General features: G+C 39.2%; 1 protein-coding gene across 2 annotated transcripts in view; it reads right to left on the minus strand.

The window, feature by feature from the left end:
- Positions 1-5,750: 5,750 nt before the first annotated feature.
- LOC124795527 (OCIA domain-containing protein 1) overlaps positions 5,751-20,471 on the minus strand; it is a 44,835-nt gene continuing 30,114 nt past the window's right edge. For both annotated transcript variants that reach the window (XR_007016715.1, XM_047259598.1), the window contains exon 7: positions 5,751-5,956. The gene's annotated coding sequence lies outside the window, so the exon portion shown is untranslated. The remainder of the gene's footprint in view (positions 5,957-20,471) is intronic.

Here is a 20,471-nt window from a genome sequence, read left to right on the forward strand (position 1 = left end):
GTTGTGAAAACAACATCCACACCTCTCAAATGTATCCAGAAACTATCATTAAAATTCTCATGAAATATTACTTTATCCTCCAATTCCCAATCTAATTATCTGAAGACTGTTCATTAATCCTTTCTCCCTATTTAAACATTTTTGTCCGTAAGTGTAAGCATTCAGATCCCCTCTTCACTTTTGAGTTAATATTTAATACTTTTAGCAGCAAGATGCTTTGAGAGCTTGTGATTTTTTAGAATACTGATACCAAGTGTTAGCATTCTCTTTTTGTTAGTGTATGGTTCCCCATTATTGTTACTGTGGTGTGCATACTGTAAGACCTTCGGTACACACACCATCAGATTATTTGACTTGTCGCTCTAACGAAGTAGGTGAGTGTCAGCAATACGTCTCATAGTCTTATCGTGGCATGTTTATCTTCTGCCGTTAGGTCAGACGATAGAAATGCCACTTGCATGCTTAGAGTAGCAGATTGACAGTGACCAACTTTAAACAGAACTTTATTATTTTCACACACATTTATTAAAATAATAACAATCATAAACCTTACTTAACTTGATTCTGGATGCTATTTACAATTGGCAATCTGAAGTTCCTTTGGTCTTGGTACGTTAATCTTATTCTCACATATCTCTGATACTTGACAAAGGGTCTATACATTTCTCTTCATGGCTATGTACAGAAATATGATAATCTTATTAGGTGCAGACTGAAACTTGACTATAGACTGGTTCAGACTAATGCAGACTGGTACAGACTAATGCATACTAATGCACACTGACTAATCGGAGGTCTGTACACTCCTTATAATACCTCACGCATTCATGTATCACTGCGTGAGTGTGATCCGCGAGGAGAAAAGGTTCTACGTTAGCAGCAATCTCATTGGCTCGTTACATATTAATACGCAGATCGGCGGAAGCAGAATTTGGTCTGTCTCTATGACAGTGCCATCTCTTAGTGCGGAGACAGACGAGCGCTGCGCCTGCGCTGTTGTGCTTAGCAGGGCGCGCTCTAGTGGGAAAGATGTGTATGCGCTGACTATGCGGAACTATGTACACAACAGTTATGCATTGTCCTTGATTCATATACATAGGTTTGTGTGTCAATCTTACCATGGTTTGAGTTATGAATTATTCTTGTCTTGTACTGATTTCTTATTGTATTATAGGAACTGTATTCTTATTTAGTGCCAGCATCAGAAATTATGACATGTGTATAGAACCTTTTGATTAGTATTTTGATTAGTATTTTGATTAGCATTCTGTACCTTACTTTTGTACTTTAAATACAAAGTCACACCTAATGTTTCAACTTATGTTTTTCTAATTCTTTAGTTTTCTTCCAGTTACATCTTTCCATAACATGTAGCATAGAGACGGCATGATTTATTACTGAGTAAATTCTGTTTACATCAAGATTAGCGATTATTGGTGACAAAAGTTACGGGACACCACCTAATATCGTGTCAGACTTCCTTCTGCCTGGCACAATGCCCAGTGACATGGCTCATTGTCATCCACAAAAATTCCATCGTTGTTTGGGAACATGCAGTCCATGAACGGCTACAAGTACCCAAACATCTAGAGAATCCAGTTCATTCCATATAAATACAGCCCACAACATTATGGAGCCACTGTCAGGGGTCTGCACAACACTCTAACCCCGCCATCAGCTCTTCCCAACAAACTAGGTCTCACCTGACAAAGTTAAGGTTTTCCTATAATCTAGGAACAAACAGATGCAGTCAACTCCAGGAGAGGCCCTGGAGGAATGTAATGCTGTTAGCAAAGGCACTTGTGTCAGTCATCTGTTGCCATAGCCCATTAACACCAAATTTTGCCACACTGTCCTAAGGGATATGTTTTTTGTACACCCCACAATGATTTCTGCAGTTATTTCGTGTAGTGTTGCGTGTCTGTTAACAGTGACAACACTGCAAACACAGCTGCTCTTGGCCGTTGCGTGAAGGCTGTTTGCCACTGTGTTATCTGTGGTGAGAGGTAATGCCTGAAATGTTGTATTATTGGCACACTCGTCACTGTGGATTGCAGGTTATTCGATTCCCTAATGATTTCCAAAATGGAATGTCCCATGCATCTAATACCAACTACCATTCTGTGTTCAAAGTCAGTTAATCCTGTCACGTGGCCATAATCACAACAGAAACCTTTTCACATTAATCACCTCAGAACAAGTGACAGCTCCAACAGTGCACTGCCATTTTATAACTTGTGGAAGCAGGACTGCTGCCATCTGTATATTTGCACATCACTACCTCATGACTTGTCACCTCATTGTAATACACCAGTACAAATGTTAACAATATTTGTGTACCTTGTCAGCATCTTTGTATTATGTATTTTCCATTTACCAATTTCAAGCATTCATCATCAACTAGCATCCACCTCTTCTCCATTCAGTTCTTTATTATGTGAAGATTTGATCCTGATAATCATAGTCATCTGTAATGCCTACACTGACGGTCCAAAATGTCCGTACATGATTCCTTAATAGGGGCAGCAGCATTTACAGTAGTTGTAGGAGCAACAGTCTGGATGATTTTACTGACCTGACCTTGTAACAATAATCAATATGGCATGACTATGTCGGTACTGCCAACGGCTGAAAGGGGGAAACTACAGCCACTATATTTCCGAGGATATGCAACTCTACTGAATGGATAAAATTGTCCTCCTTTAGAATATCTGGACTGGATTTATTGAAAACAATATAGTCATAAAAAATACTCCTCTAACATTCCATGAATCATGTGGAATGTCAGATCACACAATAGCATAATTGGGTAGGTAGATTACAGAATTTGGAAAGATAAGTAGATAAGCAGAAATACAGTGAGAATTGGTAAGATACAGTGATAGAATTGATTTCTGGCCAATTGAGAACAAGGCTGCCAACACAAAATTAAATAGTCTTAATTTTAAAAAAAATTACAAATGTGATATTCAACTGTGATCAGTACAGTGAACGTATTTTTTGTAGCTCAGACAGATGCAAGGACAAGACCCATTGTATTTGTACAAGTATACTTAGTATACTTTACACGCCTACTAGTTCTGCAGAGGATCATGATGATGATGATATTAAGAAACTCTGATGTAAAATATCTACTAAGCGAGATGAAAATTTCATTGTGATGGGGTCCTGCAATTAAGTGTTAGGAAATTGAGGACAGCTAAGAAAACTGTACATTTCAACAGACATAAAAAGATGTTATGATATAACACTTAAATTATTATCTCTGTAATGTACTATTATTGAGAAGACCACAGACAGTCTGACTTGTGAATGTATTTTCATGCCAACAGTCTTAGTGCACATGTAAAAAGCGTGTTAGAATATTGGTTTGTAGCGATTTATGTGCAAGATGTTCACAATGGTAACAGTTAACATAATTTACATTATTTCATGATGTACAGAGCGTCATATTTGTTTGATGTTACACACATTGTGCTTCATTTTTGTATTCTTTTAGCTTTTGCAGTGCCAGTTGACAATGGCCCAAAAGGACTGAAATTGCAATTGTAAAATAAATAATCATCATAAAATTGGAGCTTTATCTTTCATTTTTAACATCATCTTGGATGCCATTGGGAACACAACTAAAAACACTGGGTTCATCTTGCATATTAACATGATTTTTTTCTCTTGCACAGACAGATGTTTGCAGTTTCCTGCTCTAAACTAGAACTTGAAATTAATATAAAACCTCCTGTATGGTCTCACTTGATGTTACTGCCTTCAATACTACACCAACACCCAACAACACTAGAGCTATTTGAAGTCACTCTTGGGGCAAGCGAGCTTATAGGAAATTGCTTCCTACAGTTCACATGAAACTTGTCACAAGGAAATCAATTTCCAATTTCTGAAAAAAGTTTTGTACATCATCAATATATACGGGCAATTTCTACACCGGTAGCTGAGTGGATGACGCATTGCTGTTCCCAAGCAGGTCACCAATAGCTTTTGTACACTGCCTGATAAGGAAGGTGAAGTACCCAGGAGGGGGCGAGGAAACAAAATGAAACTTCACTTGTTGAAGGTTCTGTGATGTTATTTCACTGATTACATAATCAAATCAAATTTACAAAGAAATTAGCAGTGTTAGTCCACTTATCAGTATGACACTGCACACCCTCTGACCTGTATTCATGCACTGATTTGGTTGGGAAGGGTGCCATAAAGTAGTTGTATCCCATCGTGAGGCAATATGGCCCACAAATGTTGCAACTATCCTAGATACTGGCACTGGATAGATTGATGTCTGCATTGGTACACACTTGTTCAGTCAGGGAACTTGCTGGCCACAGGAGTACCTTAACATCATGCAGACAGTTCATAGTGACATGTGCCACATGTACATGAGTGTTGTCCTGTGGAAAAATGGTACCACAATCCTGTCACATGAAAGGTGACCACGAGGATGCAGGGTATCAGTTACGTACCATTGCACCATCACAGTTCTCTCAATCACTAGCAGCCATGACAGAAGACATATCTGATGGCCACCCATAACAGGATGGATGAGTAATACTTCTGTGCCTTTCCAACATTGGATGAAAGCGATCTTTTTCCAGGCTGTCTCCATACTTGGCAATTTTGTTCACTGGGGTAGTGTACAAGCACAATTAATCACTGAACACAATATGACACCGTCCATCAACAGTTGCACTTCACTGTCACAGTACCAATCCAAATGCAGTCATTTGTGTTGTGGTGTAAACAGCAGCCTAAGCATGGGATGGTAATCTAGTCTGACTGCTCCTAGTCTCTGTCCAATGGTGCAGAAAGAACAGAATGTTGCAGAGTCCATTGATTTTTCTCATATTACAAACACAGATGTGAAGAGGTTAAGATGCACTTGGTGAAATGATTTACCCTTGTGCTGGTCAGACATGCTTGACTGGAGTCCGCCTGCTTAGCTGGGTGGTAACATGCTCGCCTCCCATACAAATGGGCCCAGGTTCAAATCCCAGCTGGGTTGGAGATTTTCTCCACTCGGGGACTGGGTGTTGTGTTTTGTCATCATCATTTCATCCTCATCACCAGTGCGCAAGTCACCCAACGTGGCGTCAACTGAAATAAGACTTGCACTTGGGGATGAACTTCCCCAGATGGAACCTCCTGGTCAACAATGCCATACACTCATTCCATTTCATGCTTGACTGGATTCTTGTTGACAAATATGCCTGCTCTCATGTTCCCCTGTAGTCCAACACTAGGCCACTATCATAACCGAGTGCTCTACAAATCTGGATATTGCACTATTCAATCAGCCAGCCAAATGGAGACCCATGAAGATGCTCTTTTCAAACACTGTCAGGTACTTTATAAAGCTTTCACACATGATTATGCATGATCATCATCATGATCACTCAAGATCTGATGATGTTCCCACACTTTACATATCCTATTCTCTTCATCCAATCATGGAGGACAGATAAAAACAGCAATGTGTTAAATTTCACAAGATTTAATTATAGTTAACACACATTGGGAGGCAGGGTTTCCTGCTCTAAACTTCATTTTGAAACTTGCTTAACTGGTGTTAATATTTGTTTTGACAGCAATAAGGATTCAAGTATAAAAATAAAAGTTTACAGCCAATAGACAATGAGAATTAAATCTGAAAACATCAAACAAAAAACTTCGTGGTTCAAAGGGTAAACCTTCTTGCTGAAACCATTCTTTTCTGTATCCTGGACAATAAACAAATACTGGAGTAAACAGAAGATAAAATTGTATCAATGTATTTGAAATAACTTTTTGGAAAATTAGCATATATGTTGGTCAATTGCAAATATTTATCATAATAACATAATCACTCAAAAATATTTTCTGCTAAAATAATAGCCAAACAATTTATTGCCGAATACCTCATAAAAGACAATCTAAAAAATCTGCACATGAAGACCGCAACGGAGCAAATCTGAAAATAAGGAAAACAAGCATCTGAAATAAGCCAGATTACCTCATTTCTCACTCTCTGTTTCGTAAACACTTGCACTCCCACAAGAACAATTAGATCTTAATACAGAAAATACTGCAATAAACATTTGTACATTTTGTCAAATAAGACAAGTACAGTTCATTTTAATACATAACAATGCATTATTGGAAATGAGATTTAATATCTTAAAATCAGTTACATGAATAAAAATGCTCTTAACACGGACTATGGAAAAATACTACTTTTTTCTTTCTGCAATCACAAAGTGGTCTTCATAGTTATTCCCATTTCTTGAAACAGCAGAGAGGTTAGTGTATAAATTCCAGGAATGGGAAGGTGACCCACGTACGGACCAATTTTGCCATTCTAAGTGTATAGAATGAAAGCACACTGGCTGATCTGGTTAGTAGGATGAATTTTTACATATATCTTATCTACGGTACTTCGATTCTAACTCTAGTTTGTGTACTTATTTACAGCAATCTCAAAAAGTAACATCTGCGATAAATTAGTGCTTCAAAATAACCTAATACACGGTCCAGTTAGATTAATGTGACCACTGCCTATGTTCAATGTCAACATGCAATAAGCACTTTTAGACTGCAGGGGACACCACCAGCAGTAGAGGGGATATAAAGTATGCCAGGAGGGCGTGGAAAACATTGCAGTCATTGTCAAAGCAGAAACGAAGCAATTTATCTGGCATCCAATGGCATGATCACTGGTTTCCAGGCCAAAGGTGGAAGCATTTCTGAAATGGCTAAGTTTGTAAACTGTTCTTGTGTCACTTTGGTTAAAGTATACCATTCATGGCAAAACAGCACTGCCCAAAATCAGAGTTGAAGCAACTGTGGTGCAGCACAGGTACATACACATGTAAGTGGTGGGCAACTGATCACCCATATGGACAATGAGACTACTGACAATGCCTCCCAAATGACCATTCAGTGGACATTGTTGCAGTACATGGGCCTCCACAGCAGGCACCTGGTTCAAGCATCCATGCAGACTACTGTTTATCAGCAATGAAGACAGAAATCGGCATACCAATACTGCCACTTCTACATCTACATCTACATCCATACTCCGCAAGCCACCTGACTGTGTGTGGCGGAGGGTACCTTGAGTACCTCTATCGGTTCTCCCTTCTATTCCCTCTCGTATTGTTCGTGGAAAGAAGGATTGTCGGTATGTTTCTGTGTGGGCTCTAATCTCTCTGATTTTATCCTCATGGTCTCTTCGCGAGATATACGTAGGAGGGAGAAATATACTGCTTGACTCCTCGGTGAAGTTATGTTCTCGAAACTTCAACAAAAGCCCATACAGAGCTACTGAGCGTCTCTCCTGCTGAGTCTTCCACTGGAGTTTATCTATCATCTCCGTAACGCTTTCGCGATTACTAAATGATCCTGTAACGAAGCGCACTGCTCTCCGTTGGATCTTCTCTATCTCTTCTATCAAAATCTGGTACGGATCCCACACTGCTGAGCAGTATTCAAGCAGTGGGCGAACAAGCGTACTGTAACCTACTTCCTTTGTTTTCAGTTTGCATTTCCTTAGGGTTCTTCCAATGAATCTCTGTCTGGCATCTGCTTTACCAACGATCAACTTTATATGATCATTCCATTTTAAAAATCTGAGGGTGCAAGGTCACAAGAATAAGGTTGGTGCAAAATGACTTCCCAATCCAACTCCTGTATAATGTTTTTTGTCAGTCTAGCAGAATGAGGGTGGGTATTATTGTGAGCATCACTTCACACAATCTTCCTGGTCATTTTTTTGGACCGTGTCCACAAGATGCCTCAACCATTGACAATAAATGTCAGCACCGATGGTTACACCTCAGGGAAGCAATTTGCAATATACCACACTGTCACTGTGCCGCCTGATGCATAACAATCTTCTGTGACTGTGCAAAGGTCTTTCAACGGAGAGTTGCCATTTTGTTTGGGCTCAACCACTCCTTTCTTTTCCTTACATTTGCATAACACCTGTAATGATATAGCATAGAAATGGTCAGTGTTGTTCACAAGCCAAGTGATGATGAGCAAACAGAGATGCACACATGACCACCTGCTGATTTTTGTGATTTTGGGTTAGAGCACTTGGCATCCACACACCCATTTTTGATCCTTCCACACTGCATGCAAATGTCACAGGGTGATGGAATCATCACAGTTCATCATCTTTGCCAGTTCTCGAGTCCACTGACCAAGATCATTGTGGATTAATTCATTTAAACAACATTCATCAAACCCCGAAGGTGTTTCTGACCCTAGAGAATCAGTGTCAAAACGATCCTCCTCAAAACAAGAAAACCATTTTCCTGGCATGCTCTGTCCAATGGCACTATCTCCATACAGGGCACAATATTTCTGGCTGCTTCTGCTGCTGTTACCCCTCTACTGAAATCAAACAGAAGTGCATGTCGGACACACATTGATTTCTCCACTTGGCATTCCATTTTATAGCATCCACAGCTCCAGTCACTATCCCCAACAGTGAACTACATGTGAAACATAACAACCAATAGACAAACCCATAGCAACCACAATATTAACATGCAAAACAAAAATACTATAAACTTATGCACCAATCCCTAATACTAAACTGCTAGAAGCTAATCCAGTTACATTTGCAGATTGCCTATTTAATGACTTCCAAGGGCAACAAAATTTTGATTTTTAAGTATTTCATGAAATTACAGACTGAATTTAAAAATCTTAAGTTAAACCTTTAACACGATAAGACAAGTATTCAAGTTAGAAACTGTGTGTATGTATTGCAGCAGTATAATTTGCATTGCTTAAATTACCCAAACTATATTATTCCAGTACTCAAGAATGAGAGCACTTAGAAATGTCCAACAAATTTTACACATAATTTCAAACCTTTCTGAAACTTTTTCTCATTGACACTCCCCACAAAATAATGAAAGAAAAAAAGATTATTAAAATTATCCCTAGCTATATTTCCGCTATCATGCAGTAAAACTTCAGCATCAGGCAAAGACATTTTAATTTATTATTTCTTTCCTACCAGCTCTAGTCACAACAAATTTTGCAAACACTCTCCACTGAAGGCACCTGCAAAATTATATCACTGTATAACCGCTTTCAGCTGAAGTTTGATTGTTAAGAATCAGAGGTTTGGTGGAAGGGGGGGGGGGGGGGGGGTGTAGTTACTGGTTTTATCACATCTGGCACATACCTATTCAGAAAGAGAAAGTGTTTAAGAATGCACTTGCAGCTGTAAGTGATGCTATGGTGTTATGCCAACTGTCAGCTTGCTGAAGGGACTGTACAAGATGTTGTTGTTGTTGTGGTCTTCAGTCCTGAGACTGGTTTGATGCAGCTCTCCATGCTACTCTATCCTGTGCAAGCTTTTTCATCTCCCAGTACCTACTGCAACCTACATCCTTCTGAATCTGCTTAGTGTATTCATCTCTTGGTCTCCCTCTACGATTTTTACCCTCCACACTGCCCTCCAATACTAAATTGGTGATCCCTTGATGCCTCAAAACATGTCCTACCAACCGATCCCTTCTTCTGGTCAAGTTGTACCACAAACTTCTCTTCTCCCCAATCCTATTCAATACTTCCTCATTAGTTATGTGATCTACCCATCTAATCTTCAGCATTCTTCTGTAGCACCACATTTCGAAAGCTTCTATTCTCTTCTTGTCCAAACTATTTATCGTCCATGTTTCACTTCCATACATGGCTACACTCCATACGAATACTTTCAGAAATGACTTCCTGACACTTAAATCAATACTGGATGTTAACAAATTTCTCTTCTTCAGAAACGCTTTCCTTGCCATTGCCAGCCTACATTTTATATCCTCTCTACTTCGACCATCATCAGGTATTTTGCTCCCCAAATAGCAAAACTCCTTTACTACTTTAAGTGTCTCATTTCCTAATCTAATACCCTCAGCATCACCCGACTTCACTCGACTACATTCCATTATCCTCGTTTTGCTTTTGTTGATGTTCATCTTATATCCTCCCTTCAAGACACCATCCATTCCGTTCAACTGCTCTTCCAAGTCCTTTGCTGTCTCTGACAGAATTACAATGTCATCGGCGAACCTCAAAGTTTTTATTTCTTCTCCATGAATTTTAATACCTACTCCTAATTTTTCTTTTGTTTCCTTTACTGCTTGCTCAATATACAGATTGAACAACATCGGGGAGAGGCTACAACCCTGTCTTACTCCCTTCCCAACCACTGCTTCCCTTTCGTGCCCCTCGACTCTCATAACTGCCATCTGGTTTCTGTACAAATTGTAAATAGCCTTTCGCTCCCTGTATTTTACCCCTGCCACCTTTAGAATTTGAAAGAGACTATTCCAGTCAACATTGTCAAAAGCTTTCTCTAACTCTACAAATGCTAGAAACGTAGGTTTGCCTTTCCTTAATCTTTCTTCTAAGATAAGTCGTAAGGTCAGTATTGCCTCACATGTTCCAGTGTTTCTACAGAATCCAAACTGATCTTCCCCGAGGTTGGCTTCTACTAGTTTTTCCATTCGTCTGTAAAGAATTCGTGTTAGTATTTTGCAGCTGTGACTTATTAAGCTGATAGTTCGGTAATTTTCACATCTGTCAACACCTGCTTTCTTTGGGATTGGAATTATTATATTCTTCTTGAAGTCTGAGGGTATTTCGCCTGTTTCATACATCTTGCTCACCAGATGGTAGAGTTTTGTCAGGACTGGCTCTCCCACGGCCGTCAGTAGTTCCAATGGAATATTGTCTACTCCGGGGGCCTTGTTTCGACTCAGGTCTTTCAGTGCTCTGTCAAACTCTTCACGCAGTATCAAATCTCCCATTTCATCTTCATCTACATTCTCTTCCATTTCCATAATATTGTCCTCAAGTACATCGCCCTTGTATAGACCCTTGTATAGACCTGTACAAGATATATTCCACAAATGGCAGTGAACCTCTCTGAAATGGGGGACCTACCATCATTGAATGAAGTAATGTGGATAGTTAAGTTTGGTTCTACAACCTCTAATAATAAAGTTCGGTGAATGAAGTCAGAACGGTTGATTGGGCAACAGTGGCGACCCACAACACTGCACCTGCGCAGCGGCCGGTGTTGACAACCTGCCCTCACCGTAGTTCCATTGAGCATAGTTTGTGTTCCGAGTTAGACCTGTTGGATGAATTGCTTGTTTAGTGTATTGGTTCTCAACTGAGAACAGGACAATGAACGAGCAAAGGATCAATTTAAAATTTTGTGCTAAGATTGGCAAGACACTGAAAGAAGTGCATGCAATGCTGGTACGTGTTTATGGCGATCAAGCATTGTCCATGATGTGTGTGAACGAGAGGTTTGGCCGTTTTCGACGAGGCCGGGAAAGGGTTACCGACAATCCCCGTAGTGGATGACGGCAACCACCGTCAGCGACAAACACATTGAGAAAGTGAGGACATTAATAATGAATGCCCATCGATTATCTGTGCACATGATAGTAGATGAACTGCAGATGAACCATGAATCCATGTGACAAATCCTTATCCAGGAGTTAGGAAAGAGGAAAACGTGTTGTCGTATTCTGCCCCATCGCTGGACTGATGACCAAAAGCAGGCACGTTCAGAGACTTCAGGGGATTTTGTCAAAGCAGTGGATGTGACAACCAATTTCTTGAACTGTATTGTCAATGAGGATGAAACCTGGTGTCTCCAGTACAACCCTGAAAAGAAACGGCAAAGCATGGAATGGTGTTCTCCAACATCACCTCATCGGAAAAAGGTCAGAGCCAAAACATCATGCATCAAAACGATGCTCATCACCTCTTTCAATAGTCACATCATTATCCAAAAGGAATTTTTACCTGAAGGAACAACAACAAATGCTGCACAGTATGTTGAAATTCTGAACCATTTCATGTAACATCTACACAGGGTATGACCCCAGCACACACAACAAGGTTCCTGGTTTTTTGTTCATGACAACGTTCACCCACACACAGCCAATATCGTCAAACAGTTCCTGTAAAAAAGGGGGTGGTGCAACTTGAGCATCCACCATACTCACCAGATCTCAATCCTCCAGGCTTCCTAATATTCCCTCGACTCGAACTCGCTTTGAAAGGGAAGAGATTGACGATATTCCTGACACATAACAACACATGAGGCAGCTTTTGAATACCATCCCAAAGGAAGACTTCATGAAAAGTTTCCAGAACATGTATCACAGAGCTCAGTGGTGCATAGTTCTGGGAGGTGACTTTCAAAGGACAGTAAGGTAACTGTAGTTCATAGTTCATCTACATTCATGTTACAGGACTATTCATTGAACTTTGTCAGAGGTTGTATTTACAGCATTACCTAGTGTGGTATCACATCGCTATTAATGAACATAAAAGAGCTGAGCAATTTCCTAGTTATGGTTTATACGCTATAGAAATAAGAATTGTGTTCTGCAGGTTTTGCCTTGGTCAAACTGGATAAGACAAGAAGATAATGTTGAAAAACACTGTGTTCGCATCTAAATATTGCTTCTTGCTTCCCAACAGCAGCCATCTTCAATCATTGAAAACTTAAAAACTGTTAATAGAAAAAAGGAAAGATCATTTTGGAAAAAGGCCGACTGAGTTTCTTGAAAAAGCAAATATTCTATTTGTAAAGCTGAAAACGGTACATTATGGATGTGCTCTGCTGAATTCCTGAATAAATATCTAATGTGTATAAGAACTTTGCATGAGAAAATTTGCCAGGTAAGTAACTGTTTTTTGAGACTGGAAATTGGACTGTGTGTTAGAAATAACTGAAAACAGCACCAAGACCTGGTATACCAATTCTTATACTGACCGAAGGACACAGCAATCACATGCAAAAAATATAACTGATAGGTATGATTTCAATTTTCTCAATTTTCAACATTACACTGAAAACTATGGCACGAGGAAAAAATAGAGAACAAACTTGGAAAAATAAGTCATTAAAAAATTACACCAAAACTGGCAAAAAAAAGAAAAAACCACATCAAAAATGGCCATCAGATGGTATTGTTGTGTCCTGTCACTACTTTATAGTAAGTATTTGCAAAGAAAGTGTCGAGCAAGATACAAATTAAACAAAAATCGTGATTAGTAGCAGCAAATATATTATTAAATTTGAACTTCAATTTTATATTCTCCGATTTTATGTTCTTCACAATTCTGCACCATAAATTCATAGCCTCTGTGAATAATCTATAAGACCAATGCTAAAAATTTCGCAATTTCACATTTCTTCCGCATAAGGTTTACATCAATTCTATGTTGCTTAACATCCCATGAGACTTCATCCCGTTGTCTTCCTACTGACATTTGATGTGACTGAACAAGTTATATGTGTCACAAAAGAAAGGCAGTTTGCACCACGGGTGCCAAAATTAAGGGAATGTTTTACGCCATTGCAGATTTAGGAGAGGTCAGGGAGTAAATACTAACCTAATCCATGATCGGCATTGCCGACACAATTTGCAACATTTAGCTTCATCATGCAAATATAATAGAACTACTGCTAGGTTGCAGCAGCAGTGGAAAAACAGGCCAGTCGATGTTCTGGATCGAGCCAATATGTGATGAATGGGCCCAGCCCCCCCCTTTCTTGTGTCACTTACAATTCAGCCAAATCTTTTTGTGCCTATTTCTAATGTACTGTATTCAGCATAATATCAATCGTCAACCTTTTAAATTCAAACCCTGAGTCTTGAAGAAAATGTGCCGTCAGAATCAAGGAAACATTGGCCATTTCCAGACTGATATTGCTCTTATTAGCTGGCGACCTGTTACATCAGCCAACGCAGCCACCAAGCCACACAACACACATAAAATGAGTGCTTAAAGTCTATATCAGGGCTACTGGCAGTCACAGTGGTGCTTATCTGATTGCTCATAGATTGGCAGTGAAACAATTTTGTATAGCCAATGAGAGGTGCGGAGAGGGGCACTGTAGTACCAAAATTGAAACCATTGACTTCTTTGCCATTTTTCAGTATATTAGTGAGTTTCTAGAAAAATGTTTTGTGATTATGGCAGCGAGTGTATAAAGTGGACTGATGTTGGTGCATGTGCAGAAACACAAAAATGTATCAAATGTGGAGGTGGTACACAATCAATTTGTGTGAGTATACTGTAAGTGGATCAGTGTTTTTTAACTGTGTCGTGGGAGAAGGAAGGTGGCTCAATGTTTATTCATAATAGTCGCGCATTTGATACATTAATAAACACTGATCCCCTGACCTCCTCCCATGATTTGATTAAAAAACATTGATCCACTTACTGTCTCCAATGATTTAATTAAAAACATTGATCCACCTGGCTCCACCCATGATTCACTCAAAAAACATTGATCTGTTAACTCAGTGTTCAGATTGACTGTGTAGCAACATATTGCGGAGAAATAGTTCACCGGTTTTCTTTGAGGCTTGCAGAGAAATAGTTCACCGTGTCTTTGTTTATTTTTTGTTTTTATATATATCAAGGCTTGCGACACGGCCCTCAGTTTAAAATAACAGCACAGTTTAAACAAATGTGGCTCACACAAGGAACAATTAAATTAATAACCCTCATTTACAGCTATGTTTGCCCTTCCTTTCAAATGTATTACTTTGAAACATGTCATCTTCCTGCTGCTCTCTCATTGGCTGCCCTACACAAACAGCTGACACACCTTTTGCTTCCATTACATCTCACAGCAGTGCTGACAACATTCCTGCATGAAACAAGTAAGTATGCCACTGGTGCTATTCTAGACATTTTTTGAAATGAGCTCGCCTGCTGGATGTGTGGAGAGAAGTGGCTCTTCAACAATGGGATTGCAGATACAGATTAAAGAAGCTTGTGAAGTACTGATAATACACTTATGTGCAGATCATGTGCTATGGCAGAGGTGTCACACAGAAATAGAACAAGGGTTTTGCGATAGCACATTTTAAAAACTTTTGTGTTCAAATCTGACATTGTACAGATGCAGCAACTATGTACCGTAATCACATACACAGTTTTCAACACACACTGTAGATCACAAATATTGGTAGCATAGATAGAAGGCATGAAATAGAACTGTAGCACTTTAGCTTTCTTTTACATTTACATTTTACAAAGTATACAGAAATTCACTGTGCTGACCCCCAAGAAGCTTGTAAAGTCAATTGGGGGAGTAAGCTCATTTTTTCATGTCTCTGTTTCTCTCATCGAGCCTAAAGTAGCACTTTAATGGTGGTAAGCATATGAAGTGTGGCTTGTAAGAAACAAGTTAAACAATAATAGCAATGGTGACGAAGTTTGTAATTAAGCAATGTCCGCATTTTTGGTTATTGTTTAACAACTTGACTGCTGTGACATTTTCGGTTTAATTCACCATGTTCACCATTTTTTTGCTTTTTTCTGCATGAGCACAAAGGAAAACTCTCTCAAAACAGCATGTTTTCACATATAACTTGTGACTGTAGCATGTTGGAAAATAGCTCAATTACCTTTCCCCCAAATATAAATTTCAATTTTTTGATGAGCTTTTGCTTGTTGTTACACATCTGCGATGAAATTCACTACCACAAATGATTGTATAAGCATCGTATTGTACGTTTAATTTCCTTCCTTATACAGATTTTTTACATGTATTGGAAAGGATTACTATTTTTAATCAAATGCACTAATTAAACATTTTTTCTCATATTTTGAGGTTTTAACATTTTCCTCAATTGATAATTCTTCTCTGTTTAGCATGTTTAAGGTCTGTACAACACAAAAATGTAAAACTGGTGTTTCACTGTAGATTTATAAAAAAAATAAAAAAAAAAAGAAGAAGAAGAAGAAATTGTGTGATGAAATGACAGACAGAATGGTATGGTGTGTCTTCATCGTTCCACGTACAGTGAAACCTCTTTATTATATTCCCCCCCCCCCCCCCCCCCCCCATAATTCCTCTACACTATGCCCATATTTTCCAGTCCTGAACAACAATCCATACACACAATGTTAAATTTTTCTCTGTACTACATTTTCTCTAGACAATGATTTTGTCCATGTAATGCTCCTATATTTGTCTTATTTCTGAAACCCTAATGAATTATTTCCCTCTTTATAACATTTAAGGAAATGCATGTAGACACTTCATTTTCCCTTCTGTGGGTTAGCATGTGCTCCGAAAGGTCATGCTGGCTTGAGTCACATCACATGTCAGGGTCAGCATTCGAGTCACCTGAGATGCAATGCACATTGTGTTTGCTATTTGTCTTGTTGGTGCCATTTTATTGTTTTTACCATAAGCAAATGTTGATGAGCTGTAGCGAAAACAACAATGGATATAGCAGACGGCAGTGAAATGTAGAGAAGTGTATGTCACCAGTATCAAGGTTTTGAAGACTTTTCAGTGAATGGCACAGAAGTGGAAAAAGATTTCTACTGAAGAAAAGTTTTGATTATTAGAGTCCAATCCTCATATAAGTTGGACGGAGCTAGCTGAGGAACTGGAACTGGCCCCTTCTACTCACCACTGTACTGAAAAACTAATTATCCACAATAGAAGCTGCTGAAGCATGTGAAAATTGCTGATGAAACCTATAACGAAACAGAGCAGTTTTAATAATTGGGCTTCAACAAGCTCATGTCACAAATATCCCCATAAACTGAACAACTTTACAGGAAATGGTTCTACAAGTAGCTTTGTGGTTAGGGGTTGAAACTTTCAAGGCTTTCAAAGTTGGAATGTCTGCAGCTCGTGGTCTAGAAGCTAGTGTTGCTGCCTCTGAATCACGGGGTCATGGGTTTGATTCCAAGCTGGGTTGGGGATTTTCTCTGCCTAGGGACTGGGTGTTTGTGTGGTCCTCATTATTTCATGATCATCATCGTCGTCATCATCATCAGCACTGATGGCTGCGCAGCTGAACACCCCACAAACCAATCACCACAACCACTCAATGCTTGAAATGATAAATTTTGAGAGTGGCACGGTGTTGTGTATAAAGCAGAATAAGGGGAGAGTGAAAGTGTAGACCAGCACACACTGTACCTCATCAATAGATGCAGACTCTCCCCAATCTCACAACCAGCTATGAATAACACAACATTTTTAATGCTGATGAAACAGGCATACTCTTTAATTTCATGCCAGACAAGATTTCTACTTTCGATGGTGAAAATTGATGTGACAGTAAAAAAAAGCAAGGAGCACCTTATCGTTTTATTGTGCATGAATGCCGATTGCTGCAAGATGCTAAAACCTTTGGCGATCAAAATGCCTAAAAACCCAAGGTGTTTCAAACATATTTCTACCCCTCCATGTAAGTACAGCCTATTGCATTCGTTGTTGGGAGATGCACGGAAAACTGAAGTAAAAACGAATGTAATAGTGACACAGAATATGACCCTGTGCCCACATATACAGGCATCTAAAGAATTCAAAACACTCAGAAGCTTGCTGATTGGTGAATAGTGGAGTTTGTATGTAGATGAACTATAACACAACCTTCTCATTTGAAGCTAGAAATAATTCCAATAATATACAGGAAAAACAGGAAGCAATCTGCTTGCTTGAATACTTAAAAGAAAATACTAGGATTGCGATGCTCGAATTGCATAAATTCAAAGAATTTCATGATAACTTGACTACAGTTGTATTTTGCTGTAAGATGTCTTCAGTAAAATTTGATTATTGTCAACTGGAAGTGCTCTTTAGACAGTGAGGTGACAAAAACCATGGGATAGTGATATACAAAAATACAGAAGGCAGAAGTATTGCATACACAAGTTGGTTGTCATTTGTACTCAAATGATTCATGTGAGAGGATTTCCGACATGATTATGGCTGCACAACAGAAATTAACAGAATCTGAATGTGCAATGTAGTTGGAGCTAGCAACATGGGACGTTTCGTTTTGGAAATCGTTAGGGAATTCAATATTCTGAGACTCACAGCGTCAAGATTGAGCTGAGAACACCAAATTTCAGGCATTCCCTCTCACCACGGACAACGCAGTGATTGATGCCCTTCACTTAGTGTTTGTGTAGAGTTATCAGTGCAAACAGACAGACAACACTGGGTGAAATAACAGCAGAAATCAATGTGGGATGTGCAACAAACACATCCACTAGGACAGTGCGGTAAACTTTGGCACTAATGAGCTGTGGCAGCAGACAACTGACGTGAGTGCCTTTGCTAATAGCACACCATCACCTGCAGCATCTCTCCTGGACTTGTAAACATATATATTGGCTCCTAGACTACTGGAAAACTGTGGTCTGCTAAGATGAGCCCCAATTTCAGTTGGTAAGAGCTTATGGTAGAGCCATGAACCCAAACTTTCAACAAGACACTGCGCAAACTAGTGGTGGCTCGATAGTGGTGTGAGCTGTGTTTACAAGAAATGGAATGGATCCCTGGTCCAATTGAACCAATGTCTGACTGGAAATGGTTATGTTCGGCTACTTAGAGATCATTTGCAGCCATTCATGGACTTCAAGTTCCCAACCACAATGGAATTTTTATGGATGATAATCCACCGTGTCACCAGGACACGACTGCTCATGATTGGTTTGAAGAACATTCTGGACAACGCCAGTGAATGATTTGGCCCTGATCGCTTGACATGAAGCCTATCAGTCATTTATGGGTCATAACCGAGGTCATTTCTTGCACAAAAACCTGCACAGGCAACACTTTCACAATTATGAATGGCTACACCAGCAGCGTGACTCATTATTTTTGCAGGGGCTTCCAATGATGTTGAGTACATGCCATGTCAAGCTGCTACACTACGGCAGGCAAATGGAGGGCTGACACGATATTAGGAGGTATCTCAAGCATTCTGTCACCTCAGTGTAGCAGTTTCCCCTATACAGAATCTGTCGTCCCTCAAAAGTATTATACAGAATTTTCACTGTACCAAGCTCATAAGAATGCAAGTTATTCGCTGCCTCAGTAAGCTTCCTCAAACTACAAAATGCAAGACAAACTGCTTCTGTATAATCAAACAATGGAAAATCAAGATGGAACAATGACAATATTGTGGAAAGGATAGATTGCTACTCACCACATAGCAGAGATGTTAAGTTGCAGATGGACCATCTGCTACTCAACTTCTTTATGTGAGCAATCTATCCTTCCCATAATATTGTTCCTATATAATACTAGATACAACACATGAACATAATGTGGCCTATGATGCTGTGAATATGTCTGCAAAAGTGCTTTAAACATAACTTTTGTTACGAAACTTTAAAAGTCATCACGGGATACATTCTGATCATTTTGCACTGTTGAACACATAAACACAACTTACTGGGTAAATGGTGCGCAAGAACTATGTCTTACTCAAATGATGTAATCATTGTAAAGTAAAGTCAGCATTACTGACCACAAAAAAATGTAAATAAAAGAATACTCAATTTTTGTAATCAAGACACGGCAATATAAAGAAGGTATAACTTTCTATCCATTACCTATAATTGCTAATAATTACTAACTGTTCCATTTGGAAAGTTGCTACCAAATACTGTAAGCATCTGTTTTAAATGCCATAAATACAGACTATTAACTCTACTAAAAGTTTCATACAAAGTTTAAAACAATGATGTTGTCATGGCCATAAAATTTTATTAATGCAAACAGTCACATAGCTGTGAGGAAAGGAGACAAATTTTACTAAGAACAACACACAAGGCATGATGTCACGTGGAAATCAGAGTGTGGGCCAGTACTCCAAATGAAATCACACTTGCTCACACCCTGCTGAGAAGCAGTGAGTCCTTAACGGCTATGCGAAGACAGCACCCTCGAGCACCAGCAGGAATGTTCGAGAATCTTCTGGAAGAATTTTTATGAAGACCTTTGGAACAGTTGGGGAACAGTGAGCAGTCCATGAGGGTGGGGGGAGGGGTGACATCTCTAAGGGAAAAAGTCTCACACGAGTACCTGAAAATGGTCAGTGCGAGAGCCAAGACGTCTGGAAAACATTTTTGTGACTTATAAAAGGACTTCTCAGAGTTGACAGCAATGTTCTTTTGGCAGTCTGCTTTCGCTTCATTAGTTGAAAACAGCAAATCTGCACAGTACATTTGTATCGGTGTGGAGTTTTGATGGACATGTGCAACAGAACACCATGCCTATCTACACAAATGTACTCTATGTGTTTGCTACTTTCAACTAACAACGTGAAGGAGACTGTCACAAGAACATTGCAACAAACTCCGAAAAGTCCTTTTATAAGTTAGGAAAATGTTCTCCTATACAACAGTTTCATGCATTATCAGATAAAAAAAATCTTCAGTGGGGATTGAATGTAGGACCCTTGGTATGACAACCATATGCTCTACAAACACATCCATTAGAAATCTACAAAACACTGACTCAGAGATATGCTTTTCCTGTGCTCCATAGTTCCGTTGTTACTTTTAATTACCATTTACGCACCTTCTACTACACAACAGCATATAGCACGAACTAAATTGGTGTTTCGATTGATACTCTACTGACATACAATATTTGACACCGA

This window comes from Schistocerca piceifrons, chromosome 4 (assembly GCF_021461385.2).
Source record: "Schistocerca piceifrons isolate TAMUIC-IGC-003096 chromosome 4, iqSchPice1.1, whole genome shotgun sequence".
Taxonomy (NCBI): Eukaryota; Metazoa; Arthropoda; class Insecta; order Orthoptera; family Acrididae; genus Schistocerca; species Schistocerca piceifrons.